The sequence below is a fragment of the Ixodes scapularis genome, unplaced genomic scaffold, assembly GCF_016920785.2.
Source record: "Ixodes scapularis isolate PalLabHiFi unplaced genomic scaffold, ASM1692078v2 PGA_scaffold3__209_contigs__length_174095766, whole genome shotgun sequence".
NCBI classification, from domain to species: domain Eukaryota; kingdom Metazoa; phylum Arthropoda; class Arachnida; order Ixodida; family Ixodidae; genus Ixodes; species Ixodes scapularis.
Window position 1 is genome coordinate 139,434,610 of NW_024609868.1, and position 14,562 is coordinate 139,449,171.

General features: G+C 46.9%; 1 pseudogene; it reads left to right on the plus strand.

Annotated features, from left to right (window-relative positions):
- The first annotated feature begins 12,858 nt into the window (after window positions 1-12,858).
- On the plus strand, window positions 12,859-13,836 carry LOC120849895 (annotated as a pseudogene).
- The last annotated feature ends 726 nt before the right edge of the window (window positions 13,837-14,562 follow it).

Below are 14,562 nucleotides of genomic sequence, written 5' to 3' on the forward strand. Positions count from 1 at the left end.
AACCGAACCTACGTGGCCTGCTTATTTCTATAACTTGGCAAACGGCGAAAACGACAGCCCCGGAGATCCCATCAGCGTGACAGAGAAAGTCACGTGACAAATTTTCGTCCAAACGTTTTTGTCCTAAGCGTCCTATGTAGAGAGGTCACGCTGAGTCACGCGTTTCGCTTCATCCTTTTGATTTGCTTAAAGCGGCTGTCGAGCTCGCTGACAGCCACACGAAGACGCAAAACCAGGTGGGGAGGATTTGCAAAAGGCGAGGTCGAAGGGGCATCAACAACGCATAAAAGGAAAGGCCGCTTCTGCCGGTGACCTTGTCGCCTTGCCTAGCCTGTCAGCGTTCGGCTTCAAGTCCGAACCGAACTCGTCGACCCGCATGGACGTCAGGACACCGATTTGACATTGACAAGGCATCGACCTTGGAGGGGGATAAAAGGTGGGAACCGAGGAAGCTGCTGGAATCTTCGTTCATCCAGAACGACAAACGCGGAAGTGATTCATCGCTGGTAAACAAGAACCGTGGCCCCCTGCCGGACGTGTACACAAACTTTATGCCTAAATAGCCGAACTTTTTTGTGCGACTCTCACTCGCTCTGTGCTCTACTGAAGATGCCTCCCGCATTGGAGGCGCAACGTTTAATTAAATTGTTATTTTTGTTATGTCAAGCCGTTTTTGTTATTACATAAATTAGGAGCGCAACCGGGACATTTTCTCCCGTAAATGACGATCGGGTGCTTGGACTCCGAAGCAGCTCTTTCGGGGTTCATTTGATGTTCTCGGAGTCGGTCGTTGAGGCATCGCCCCGTTTGCCCGATGTACCTGGTCCCGCAGGACAGGGGGATCGCGTACACTTCCTTCGCTTCCTCTCCTTCCGCCAAGATTTCTCTTTCCGGTACTCCCACGGAGCGGGCGGGTTTCGAGGTTGAAGCCGAAAATAAAGTTCGCTCTTTCCACTTTTTTTTGCGTTTCCTCCTCTCCTGCCCTCCTTTCCTCCCTTCACCGCCCTCCCCCGAGGGGCCAACGCGGAGAATGGATTAGGAGACGCCTCCGTTAATCCGGCATAACCCGCCGTAGAGGGGGCGTGCTGCTTGACTAAAGATTATCTCGCTGCACAAAAAAAAAAAAGAAAAAATAAATAAATAAATAAATAAATAAATAAAAATAAAAAAGAAAAAACGTCGCGGGCAGCGATTTAATGCGCTTTGCCGGATGCGTAACGCTTCGCCCGCCTTGAACAAGCTGGTATGCATTGGACTAACATTTTTCGAAGCGCGGCAGGTTTAGTGTAGGTCCTATCATAATGGTCCTGCAAGACTTCCCTGTCCGCCACAAGCTAGCCAATAATTCAAGGACATAACGACGGCAGCGTATTCAAACAGTGTAAAATAAAATTTATATAATATTTATAAGAACACCATCGTCTTCACTGCTTGGCTTTCAAATTTTTAGCGCCGCAAATAATCGTAATCAAAATATTTTTATAATTGAAGACTTCTCGTCGTGCATCGAACCCAAAATTACGCTTACGTGAAACATGATTCGGCGCGGGAGCAACTCGAGTCACCGTAATTTTTTTTTTTTTTTTTTTAACGTGGATTTTGTTTTTTAATCTAACTGAGGTACCACTGGCAGAACACGAATCGCATACTTGGAAGGATCTGAAAACTCATATAGCTGGTTGAGTGAATGCAATACTATCGCATTCGTTGAAGCTCGATTTGTTGATTCGAACTTCAACAAATCACACGCACCCATTCTCCCTATTTCTGTTTACCCAGTCATAGTCGTTCCCTCACGATGCAATACGAGTACAAGTAACGGCAGTTTATGCAATGTTGACGATACACAGCCGTGATCGCACGGTTTTTAGAAGCGCTATAGAACGAGCACAAGCGTCTAATTTCGGTACTCTGATTGATTTCTGTCTTCCCGCCGTGACACCACACGACAAAAGCGATTTCGTTCCGTCTGTGAAACTAGGAACAAAGAAATCAAGATATAATCCCGTAATAAAACAACGCGAAATGGATCTCTGCAGCCAATACCCAACCGTTCGCGAGGTGACTGGGCAAAAGCATATATTACCTCCGTGCCTTTACCCTCTGCGCACCGCCAGAGATAGTCATACAAACTCCTTTGCGCTATTATCAACACGATTGCGTTTGCAAGCCAGTAGGATTCGTCCCTTCTGACTTTCATAACTCTCTATGAAACCAGAAAGGTAGATACTTTTCTCCATTGGGTTGGTTTGCCCGGGGCCTCCAGTTATTTACGGCCAAAATCACACTAGAGGCGCTTCAGCAATGTTCACTCTGGTCGACACACGTGCTCCTTAAAAATGCCTGTCGTCAACCCTTTCCCAAAAGATACTTGAAGAGCCAATCTTAGAGACCGACGGATAACGAGGCCTTAGACCTCAAAGAAATTATAACACAAATTTGGCGTCGTCATTCCCAAACTGGTTGCCGGACGAAATCCAGGGTTGGTAATAGTAACATAAGATACGTACGGCAGAATTCCCTGCCATAAATAAAACGATTTGGCTAACGCCAATGTAACGCGAAATAGGTGCATAGTGTTTTGCGATAGGAAGCGTAAACCGAAAAAAAGGAAAAAGAAAGAAAGAAAGAAAGAAAGACTGAAGAAAAGGAGAAATTAGAAAAAAAAAACCTCTGGTGACTTGGCCAAAAAAAATTCTGTTCATGTGATCTTTCTTGTCATGTGACCAAACAAAAAAAAAACGAAAAAAAAAAAAAAACACGAGAAAAAAAACCATTTCCTGCCCGGTTTCGAAGCTAGGCCCTCTTGATCGTGTAACTAGCGCGCTATCCGTTGCGCCAACATAACTTTTTTTTCTTTCTTTATTGCAAGTTGCGCCAACATAACTCTGCCTGTAATGCTCACGCATTCCCACATCATAGGCGAAAGCTTAGGTGCCTTCGCAGTTTTTCATGCATGTGTTATTTTTATTTGTGGCAAGAGTTCACGTCCAGAATGCTTTTAGAGTTTTCGACCAAAACGAGTTTTCTTCTTCCGAGTCACCTTCTAGAACCAGTAGACCGCACTGGGTCGTCCGGCTAATCAAGCAGCCATTTTCAAATTCTCTGGCGTGCCCGTCCTCGGATCCGAGGTCGCCGTTTGACAAGCTTAACTTTCTTCCACCTTTTAGCCGGAACCCTACGGCAGCTTTGTTCCGTCCCCACTCCCTCTCGAGAGGATGGCTCGCCCCGAGGCTAATCCCATTCTCTAAACCTCTTTTCATCCAACGCTTGACCTTTCCCTCCCCGTCCCCCAGCTTCGGGACAGAAGGTTCTTCTCTGCAGAACGTCCCGTTTGTACAGCGGCTTTAAAGTTCAGAGATTGTCCTGTCTTTATCGTCCCTTTTGTGTCTCCACTTTTTAATGTTTAAAAAGTATCAACACGCTAAAACAGTACAATTTCCGGGATTTCATTTTCATCCCCCAAGTGTGATGCGGGAACCGCGCCATAGAGCCACGGTCGTTTCCGCACTTTGTTATCGCTAGGATTTGACAGTGCTCAATCACGATGCAAGACACGCACAGAGCCACGCTCGCTTTTGCAATGCGCCGCCTTAAAGGCCGCTGTACAAACGGGACGTTCTGCAGGGAAGAACCTTCTCTCCCGAAGCTGGAGACGGGAAGGGAAAGGGCCAGCGTTGGGTGGAAAGGGCGTCTAGAGGATGGGATTAGCCTCGGGGCGAGGCCATCCTCTCGAGAGGGAGTGGGGACGGAACAAAGCTGCCGTGGGGGTTCTGGCTACCAGGTGGAAGATAAGCTTGTCAAGCGGCAACCTCGGATGCGAGGACGGGCACGTCAGAGAATTTGAAAATAGCTGCTTGATTAGCCGGAGGACGCAGTGCGGTCTACTGGCTCTAGGAGGTGACTCGGATGAAGAAAACTCGTTTTGCTCCAAAACATTCTGCATTGCATTGTTCCAAAGCATTCTGGAACGTGAACTCTTGCCACAAATAAAAATAACACATACATGAAAAACTACGAAGGCACCTAAGCTTTCTCCTATGATGTGAGAATGCGTGAGCATTACAGGCAGAGTTATGTTGGCGCAACTTGCAATAAAGAAAGAAAAAAGAAGTTATGCTGGCGCAACTAAGCGCAACGAATAGCGCGCTAGTTTCACGATCAAGAGGGCCTAGCTTCGAAACCGGGCAGGGGATGGTTTTTTTCTCGTGTTCTTTTTCTATTTCGTTTAAGTATTTTTTTTTTGTTCGGTCACGTGACAATAAAAATCACATGAACAGAATTTGTTTTGGCCACGTCACCTGAGATTTTTTTTCTTATTTCTCCTTTTCTTCTGCCTTTTTTTTCCCCTTTTTTCGGTTTATGCTCCCTCTTGCAAAACTCTTTGCACCTATTTCGCGTTACTTTGGCGTCAGCCAAATCATTTTATTTATGGCAGGGAATTCTGCCGTACGTATCTTATGTTACTATTACCAATCCTGGCTTGCAATACGCATAGAGAATTTCGTTCGGCAACCAGTTTGGGAATGACGAGGCCAAATTTGTGTTATAATTTTTTTTAGGTATAAGCATAATTTCGGCCTCGTTATCCGTCGGTCTCTATGATTGGCTCTTCAAGTATCTTTTGGGAAGGCAGACGACTGGCATTTTTAGAGTGCACGTGTGTCGACCAGAGTGAACATTGCTGAAGTGCCTCCAGTGTGATTTTGGCCGTAAATAACCGGAGGCCCCGGGCAAACCCACCCAATGTAGAAAACGGACGAATCCCAGCCGAGTCAAACTACCGGCTTGCAAACGCAATCGTGTTGACAATAGCTCCAAGGAGTTTGTATGACTCTCTCTGGCGGTGTGCAGAGGGTAAAGGCACGGAGGTAATATATGCTTTCGCCTAGTCACCTCGCAAACGGTTGGGTATTGGCTGCAGAGATCCATTTCGCTTTGTTTTATCACCGGGATTATAGCTTGATTTCTGTGTTCCTAATTTCAGAGACAGAACGAAATCGCTTTTCTCGTGTGGCGTCACGGCGGGGAGACAGAAATCAATCAGTCTACCGGAATTCGACGCTTGTGCTCGTTCTATCGCGCTTCTAAAAACCGTGAGATCACGGCTGTGCAACGTCAACAATGCATAAACTGCAGTTACTTGTACTCGTATTGCATCGTGAGGGAACGACTATGACTGGGTAAACAGGAATAGGGAGAATGGGTGCGTGTGATTTGTTGAAGTTCGAATCAACAAATCGAGCTTCAACGAATGCGATAGTATTGCATTCACTCAACCAGCTATATGAGTTTTCAGACGGTATATACCTTCCAAGTATGCGATTCGTGTTCTGCCAGTGGTACCTCAGCTAAATTAAACAAAACAAAATCCACGATGAAAAAAAAAAAAAAGTTTACGGTGACTCGAGCCGCTTCCGCGCCGAATCATGTTTTACGTAAGCGTAATCTTGGGTTCGATGCACGACGAGGGGTCTTCAGTCATAAAAATAGTTTGATTACGATTATTGGCAACGCTAAAAATTTGAAAGCCAAGCAGTGAAGACAACGGTGTTCTTATAAATATTATATACATTTTATTTTACACTGTTTGAATACGCTGCCGTCGTTACGTTCTTCAATTATTGGCTAGCTTGTGCCGGACAGGGAAGTCATGCAGGACCATATGATAGGACCTACACTAAACCTGCCGCGCTTCGAAAAATGTTAGTCCAATGCATACAAGCTTGTTCAAGGCGGACGGAGCGTTGCGCATCCGGCAAAGCGCATTCAATCGCTGCCCGCAACGTTTTTTTTTTTTCTTCTTTTTTTTTTAGCAGCGAAATAGTTTTTGGTCAAGCAGCAGGCCCCTCTTCGGCGGGTTAGGCCGGATTAACGGAGGCGTCTCCTAATCCATTCTCCGTGTTGTCCCCTCGGGGGAGGGCGGTAAACAGGTGGGGGAGGGCGGTGAAGGAAGGAAAGGAGGGCAGGAGAGGAGGAAACGCAGAAAAAGTGGAAAGCGCGAACTGTACGGCGGCCTTTAAGGGGTGTCCAAACAGGACACGACTCCGACAAATCGTGAAAATTGAAGCGGGCTTGAAGTGGGCGCGTCCGCTTCAATTTTCACGATTTGTAGGAGTCGTGCGTTTTGTAGTGTCCTGTTTGGACACCCCTCAATAATGATATATCTTGTTGAGACGTGCGCACAGCACTTTCTGTAAAGGCGGATTCACACCGGGGATAGCAGTCGCGCGATCCAACTAAATCGCATCGCAAAAAAAAAAAAAAGAAAAAAAAAAGTAATTAGTTGGTCAATTTGGCGTGCGCGATGAGCGAGTCCAATGCCTTCGTTGGCGAGTCGCGTCTCAAAAACTCTCGCTCCGAACGCCGTTGGTTGGCTCGGCCTCTCCGCGACTAGAGTGCATCGCAAAACGTCGGGTCAGCAAGCGACTGCTCAAAACCCGTCACTTTTTGCCCGCGATGGTCGCTTTTGCGATGAAAGTTACGGCGCGACTAGATCGCGTCGCCGGTGTGAACGCGCCATGATGTCGAACCAGTCTCACGGCGCGTCCCGATATTGGCTTGTGTACCTACGCGCGAGTAAAACATCTGGCACAATTTGCGTTTGCAAAGCCTGCTCCAGCCGCGTCAAAACATTCAGCCAACCTTTGAACTGCAGAAATCAAGAGACAACCAAAATAAGATAAAGTTGCCAGCCGAATAAAACTTGATTTCTATTTAATTAAGATGAAGACCACCCGCGTACATCAAATACCTCATCAGCCGAACTCCAAGGCAGTAAGCCTAGTTCTGGCACTTGTTCGGCACCTTTGGCCCGTCGCTGCCAGATCACAGCCAAACTATCGGGAAGCGAAGCCTAACTTGGGCACTCGCTTGGCGACTTTGGCCCAAAGATGCCAGATCTCAACCGAACTACAAGGTAGTAAGCCTAACTCTGGCACATCTGTGGCGATTTTGGCCCGAATGTGCTAGGTGACAGCCGAACTGTCAAAAAGTGAAGCCTAACTTTGGCATTAGTTTGGCGATTTTGGCCCGAAAATGCCAAAGCTCTGCCGAACTACAAGGTAGTAAGCCTAACTCTGGCACATCTGTGGCGATTTTGGCCCGAATGTTCCTGGTGACAGCCGAACTGTCAAAAAGTGAAGCCTAACTTTGGCATTAGTTTGGCGATTTTGGCCCAAAAATGCCAAAGCTCTGCCGAACTACAAGGTAGTAAGCCTAACTCTGGCACATCTGTGGCGATTTTGGCCCGAATGTGCCAGGTGATAGCCGAACTATCAAAAAGTGAAGCCTAACTTTGGCATTAGTTTGGCGATTTTGGCCCAAAAATGCCAAAGATCTGCCGAACTAACGGGCAGTAAGCCTAAATCTGGCATTTGTTAGGCGATTTAGGCCCGAAGATGCCAGATAATAACCGAACTACCCGGCAGCGAAGCCTAAGTTTGGCACTTGTTTGGCGAATTAGGGCCAAGATACCCAGACTGTTGCCAAGGGAGGTCAGGTTTGGCACTACTTTGGCTTCTTCGGGCTTTTTAATGCCCTAAACTGCCAGACGCAAGCCAAGTTTTGGCCCAGAACTCGGTGCTGCCTGGGTTAATATTATTTTAATTTTGTTTCAGAAGTGTTCGCGTCACGAAGCAACGTGAAGGGCCTCCTCCTCAGCAAGATCATTACAGAGGCCATCATTTTATGTGAGGAAGCTGGCTTTTTTGTTGACTACCTGTGCTGTGCTAATATGTAACAGTATTCCTAAAGACAGTCCTTCCCACTTTGGAGAGAACATCAGCATCAATGAGGGGATGGCATAGCAAACATAACTAAATTGGTGACCATAGACAGGTCAAAGGCGGCACATGAAAAGGAGTGTGTGACCTTTTTAAGTTTCCCTTTCCACATTTCCTTGACTTCAGGTTTAGTTGTTTGTGATTCACAAGCTTAACTGCAAGCACTCAAACACTTTCCGTACAGCCTTCAGTGAAGAAGCGTCAGAGTTGCGATTCTCGCTCTAATGCATGAAGCATCAACTGCAGACGGCAGTAAATCTTTATTTGGGAGACATCGAAAACAGTTTTTGCTCCTACAGATACCTTCTATCATATAAGTAGGGCTTCGTGCTTTCGGATAAATCCGAAAAACACCCGCCGGTAAAATGTTTGTCAATTCAGATTTATGCGATAAACTCCGAATTTTTAAGTGCCCATGCCACCCCCTCCCCTCCCCTCCCCTCCCCCCCCCCCCCCCCCAGGCAAAAAAAAATATATATATATTCTTTTTTTTTTACTATTTGAGGAGCGCATGCTCAATGATCCAGGGAAAATGACATCATAATTATCTTTCAAGCCTCGGACCATTGTCAAAAGGGGGTCTTACGGCTTGTCTTGCATGGTTGGTTCGGGGAAACAGGTCATCGTACCATTCGTGTCACGACAAAAGCCACTCTTGTTTTCCAGTTTGGGCCATGGGATTTGGGATTTAGAGAAAGGAGAGGGTATGTTTCTGGGGGTAACAGTGAAAGCTTTGGACTATAGAGATTTTATAAAATAGGGAAGAGGGGCAGTTGAAACTTCTTTAATACATCCTTAATCACTCCACCTCGCACGGCCGTGGGATAGATTGATGGGATGACTACGAGCTTCCTTGCAGCTACCTCCGGCAGTTTATTGATTTTAAGGTATCAACATTTATCAAAGCCACACTTGTGTGCAACTTTTGTCGTGGGACAAATTAGTATTGCCAATGACACCAACGCAAAATTCAACTGAAGAAATCTTAATTGATACAAGCGCTTTTTATTGTTTATCTTGCATACGTTTGCATCCGGTTATTATTTATTATTTTTAATAGAACACACTGCGAAATTAATCTCCGAATTTAAAAAAATTGGAGATGTACGAAAAATAAACTCCGACAAACACCGAATTTTCGCTAAAAAGTGAACTCCGAAAAACATCCTCCGAATTTCACGAAAAATAAACTCCGAAAACACGGAGGCCTACATATAAGAAGGATTCCGTGTTTTCAGAGTTTATTTCTCCTGAAATTTAGAGGGTGTTTTTTGGAGATTATTTTTCATTAAAGAATTGGGGTTTATAAGAGTTTATTTTTTTTAGATTGCCACTTCTTTAATATTCGAAATTAAATTTTACTGTGTTCCAAACAAAACAAAAAAATGAAGTCCGGACACAAACCTACTTTACATTTATCAGGACGTACCTGCATTGAGCGACATTTCTGCAACTTTATTAGGCACTGGCGCCCTTGCCATCAGCAATACTAACTATCCCACAACAAATATTGCAAAGAAGTGTTGCTTCAATAACAAACAATACTCTTAAATAACGCAACTCATGAATGTAGTCGTTGGGAAGCATGGAGGCTTCATTTTCCCTCTTCCGTCATTGAAATCCAAATAATATGGTCAAAATGGCATGACTTTTGTCGTTACCCAGAGGTGCCATGACCTGTTGTCTTGAATGAACCTCGTCACACAAAAATGTAAACCTCTTTCTGTCAGCAGTCCGAGATTTCAAAGGAAACTAAAGTGACCTTTTCTCAGGACAACTGACCCTGTAATCCTATGAAATTTATTTGTAAAACAGTCTTTTAACTTTTTCTTTTGACGTCATGACCGCGAAATTTTGTTTTATTTATAAATCCGAATTGAGCAAAATTTCACGGGAGAGTACTTTTCCAATTTCTTTTTTACAAAAACAAACAAAAAAAATGAAATTCTACTTCTAAAAGATAGTTACCGCTACGAAAGCTCACCTATTCTGTAAACCAACCACTAACCTTAGAATGAATGTCCTTTGTTAGGGAAATGTTATCGTTTGCGATATGAAGGTGATTTTGGGGTGTGACCATAGATAACATGACTAACAAGTGACTCTTAATACGACCACCAAATTCACTGTCTTTAGGAGTATGAAATACTCACTTGAAGCAAAAGACCAGAATGATGCTTTGGCAGACAGGAATGGTATGCATGATTTAGTCCCTTAATAATAATAATAATACTTATTTGCACATATAGGCTATTCCCTGCAAGGCGTGCAAGGCAAAGCAGAAAGGAAAAAGGCTGTACAGATGTGTGTCTGTTGGTCCAAACCAAGGTCGCAGAAGTAAGTTGTCAGGTGTGCATGAGCTGCACAAGCATACAAGAACAAAAAATATATCAGGTTCAAACAAAAGTTAATGTTCTGCAAAGCATGCTCTAAAGGCATGCTATGTTAAAGGTCAACTCCGCTCAATTCCGAATATTTCGGGAGAATGAGTGATTTCGAATTAAAAAGCCCTAGTAAAAGACACTACGTCGTTTGCTTCGCTAAAAATGGGATATATATTTTTAAATCTAATTTTAAACACGAGCGGAAATCGAAACCGAAACTTCGGCTCCGTCCGGCGACATTGGCCTCGGGCCGCCAAGTACATGGCCATCACGTGGTACGAGATGTCACGTGATCCTCGGCCCAACGGCGAGCGGGATGGGGGCGGGATGGGGGCGGGCGGGCGTACGGCAGGCGCGAGTGTCGTCTGCACCGCACTCTTCGCCACGTTTTGGTGTCTACGGCATTCGACGACGTCTGCACAACTGCGGCATAAAGGCTCTGTTATACTCCGACGTAACGCGCGCGCAAGCGAACGCTGGCCGAAGTCGGCTACGTCACGTCGGTCACGCCGCGCGCGACAAAAAATCGCCCTTTTTATACTCCGGCTGACCTGACGACGTCCGCGGCGCGCGTCGGTGAGCCGCCAGCCCGGCGCATGCGCAGAATCTGGCTACGAGGGCGCTTTTCCTGCGAGAGTGCGCCATTTCCGGTTCCTTTTCGTTTCGAATAGCAGACGAGAATTCTCGCGCTTCTTGAGCGCCAAGTTCGAGCGATGGCGTGGACGTACCTTGCACGACGAAAACTTGCGCTTGCACTGTTGGTGCACCGTCTGCCCCGCGAGCGTAGGCGGTCAATGTACATGTGGTACATCTTTGACAAGCGCACGGTCTAGGTACTCAAGCTTCCTCGTGTCGTAGACACACGGGTGAGGACGAATTCCCTCGATCAGCTTCTGGACGACCGTAACGTCCGATTCTTCAGACATGACGCCGCAAGGAGTGGTGCTCCCGTCGTCTGCTATTGCTCGTATTCGCCGCGAGGGCTACCGGGAGCCAGCGCGTGATGCATCCTGGTCCGGCGTCGCTGGCGCGGCCGGCGCGGAATACGGCATGCTCCATTTTGGCGTCGAGGCGGTCAGGCTGCGTCGAACGCCGCCGGTCGCGTCGGTAACGCCACGACGCCGGAGTATAGAGCGTCGGGTTTTCGCCGACGTAACGTCGCTGTGACGCGCTCGCGCGCGCGCACGCTTTACGTCGGAGTATAACGGAGCCTTATGTCTGCGACTCTGCGCACGTGGTGTCCATAGTGTGGACGAAACTCCGAGAGGCAATAATCACAAACGGTGAGACGACGACGGTGGTTGTGACGCGGAAGACGGCGGTAACGGCGGGACCACGGCGGGCGGTTGGTCTGCTCCCAAGAAGCGCGCTGCGCAGGCGCGTACGCCAACCACGTGGACGCCGCTGAGCGCCGAGAGGCAACGTTGCTGACGTCATGCGCTACGCTCGATCGGAGAAATAAAAACAAGCAAAAGGGGGCCATGATGATGACGTTTAGCTCAATGTTGGCTCCGCCCATGCCGTAGCCTTGACTGCGCTGTTGGTTGCGCCTGAATTCGCCCGCTCGAGTCAGCCGATTTCGGCAACTTGGCGAGTTGCAAAGTTTGCCGGACCGTTTAAGAAACATTTAGACATAACTGCGTCGTAATATTTGACGTGTGGTCTTCGTAGGCGATACCAAAGAGGACTGCATGGTTTTTTCAAAATCAAAAATGAGGCGGAGTTGCCCTTTAGTGCAGGATTTAAATATATTGAGATAGAGAAATAAAGAACATATGCTAAAATCACAAAAACACTTGAAACAATTTATTTTTCTTAATATGGGCACAATTTACTCAAAATAATTTAAGATGAAAAAGTTAACTAGAACAGTCCTCTGTTCTCAAAAAAATTAAGAGAAAAGAACATTTCAGTCCAACATGTTTTGATTGACATATATATACTATTCAATAACATTCACTGAGGGCAAACAGTAGGAGAGACATTCACAGTGATGGGGTAAACTATCACCAGAAGGACTTTATTCAGTTCCCATTCAACTCACTAAAAATAAATGACTGCATAGAAGAGTCATTACTCGGACAATATCAAATATGTTTGTTGACATCGCATTCCTATCAGCATCCAAATCTATGCACTGCAAGTGAGAGGGCACCAGACAATGATGTAGCACTATTGAAGAATAGGCATAACCATTATAGGACATAAAATTAACTTTTCCTTAAAAAGCAACAAGCAGCCAGAAAGAAAATCCGCCTCAGCTGCTTTGCATTCAAGAACGAGAAAGACCTTCCTCTTCTTTGTGGGAAGTAGTCAGTGGCGTACCAACTTCTTTTTGAGTGAAGAAGCAACCCACACCCCCGCCCCCCCCCCCCCCCCCCGCCCAGGGGGTGCCCTTGGTATTCCTTGGGCGCGCCAGCCAGTGTTCGTCCTACCCAGTGGCAGCTGTTTCAGGGGGAGGGGGCAAAACATATTCCTTGCCCCCCCACTCTGAGAACTGGGGGGGGGGGGGGGGTAAGCGCCCCCCCTCCCGGTTGGTACGCCCATGGCAGCAGTTCAGAGGCCCGCTCATGTGGGGAGAGGAGGGAAAAGTCAGAAAGGGAATGGCAAGCAGGGAACTGGGACCGTGTTTTCTGTCCAGCAGAAGTTGTTTCTGCAGGTCTACTTTTAGGCTACCAACTCCTGAGGCAATGTGCCATGGTCATTACAAGTTTTGCTTGCCCTGCAGGAGATCTTATGGGCAGCTCCAGTGCCTCCAGGCAGTGCTGAACTACCTCAACGAATGGGAGATCCGCGCACAAGGGCGTGACTTCCTAAGCAAAAGCACCGCGGAGGGACTGCGGGTCACATTGACGAGCACACAGGAGCTTCTAGAATACCTAACAGAAAAAGTTGGGTACACCTTTTTGATGACGTTAAGGCTGAGCCAGGACTGTGTGGAGCGCCTCTTTGGCATCATCCGCCAGTTCTCTGGCTCCAACGAGCACCCTGGTCTAAGCCATTTCTTGATCATTGCAAGTGCTCTACAATTTTACAGCCTGGCAAGATCCCCCAAAAAAAGATAACACACCACCGGCTGTCGTCAGTGCACTCCTCAGCTGTCCCCCTGCTCCCAAGGAGAAAAAGTGTCTCGCCAAGTTGGTTGACAAGGCCATCGACAATGGCGACTTGGAGACAGCCGAGGAAGCGCTGGATCACCTGCCCTACGTGGCCCAGAAGAGTGATGCGAGGCTCCTGTACTACATGGCGGGCTACGCCGCTCGCAAAACTATTCTAAAAAGCTCATGCAGCGAGTGCAAGACATCTTGTCTGGTCACTGCAGACGCAGCACCAGAGGTTTTTTTTTCTGCAACACGTGCATTCGACCGGGGGGGTCTTCTGTATCCCTCCAGGAGGCTCTTCGACCTCATCAGCACCCTAAGGACTCGGTCACCGCGTCTCTGAGTACACCCTGCCTCCATCCGGACACTATGACAGACATTCTTGCCAGGATCGGTCAGAGCAATGTTCCACTAATTGGCTGCCGTCAGCATGCATCAGCTTTAACAAAAAGAGTCGCCCACTTCTTCTGCATTACACGATTATATTTTTTTGTTAAATCTATCAATCGCGGTAGAGAACAACGATCAAGGCGCAAGAATCTCAGAAAATCTTCCTCTCTTCAGTAACGTTGAATCCTGTCAGTTTCAAACTTGTCTGTAGTTTCTTTTACATTTGTCATTGCTCAATCCTTTGACAAAACATGAGGCAGCTTTTTCTTGAACTTTTCTTACTCAAGTCGTGGTGGAAATCCAACAACTGACTTTGGTTGTAGTATTTCTTTACAGCTTTTCAACTTCATTGAAACCGAATCGAATATTCTTTCTTATAATTTCTCCATTATGGAAACCTGGGGACCTATGTTGGACTTTCGAGAAACTAGAAACAGAAGTGACGTACCGGCAGGAGGAGCGTGACCAAGCAACGGCGCGCACCGCGAAACCGCCCTCTTTGACGCCGTGACGACATGGCGAGATTGACGTCTGTCACTCACTTGAGAGGCGTCAAGAGCCAACCACCGAAGAGCGGAAGTAGCTACGCTGTCCCCCTGCCGTACCTACGCTTTCCCGGCGTTACCTATCTGGAACCTAGTCCCTACGCAAGCGTCCGTTTCTCCGGCAACCGGAAAGGCATTTTCTGCTTTTAGTCAAGCGATGGCAGCCAATCCCTTGCGGCGGCGACCTTCACGTCGGCTCTTTTTTAAAAAAGCTTGTCAAACTAAAAAAATACACGTGTTCTATTGAAATGAACAAATGATTTTGTAGCGGTTCCAGAAAATATTAGATGGAGTAAACTCGCATAAAAGGTTAGAACAACATGCGGGACGCGGATGAGCGCCTAGTTCAAATTACCGG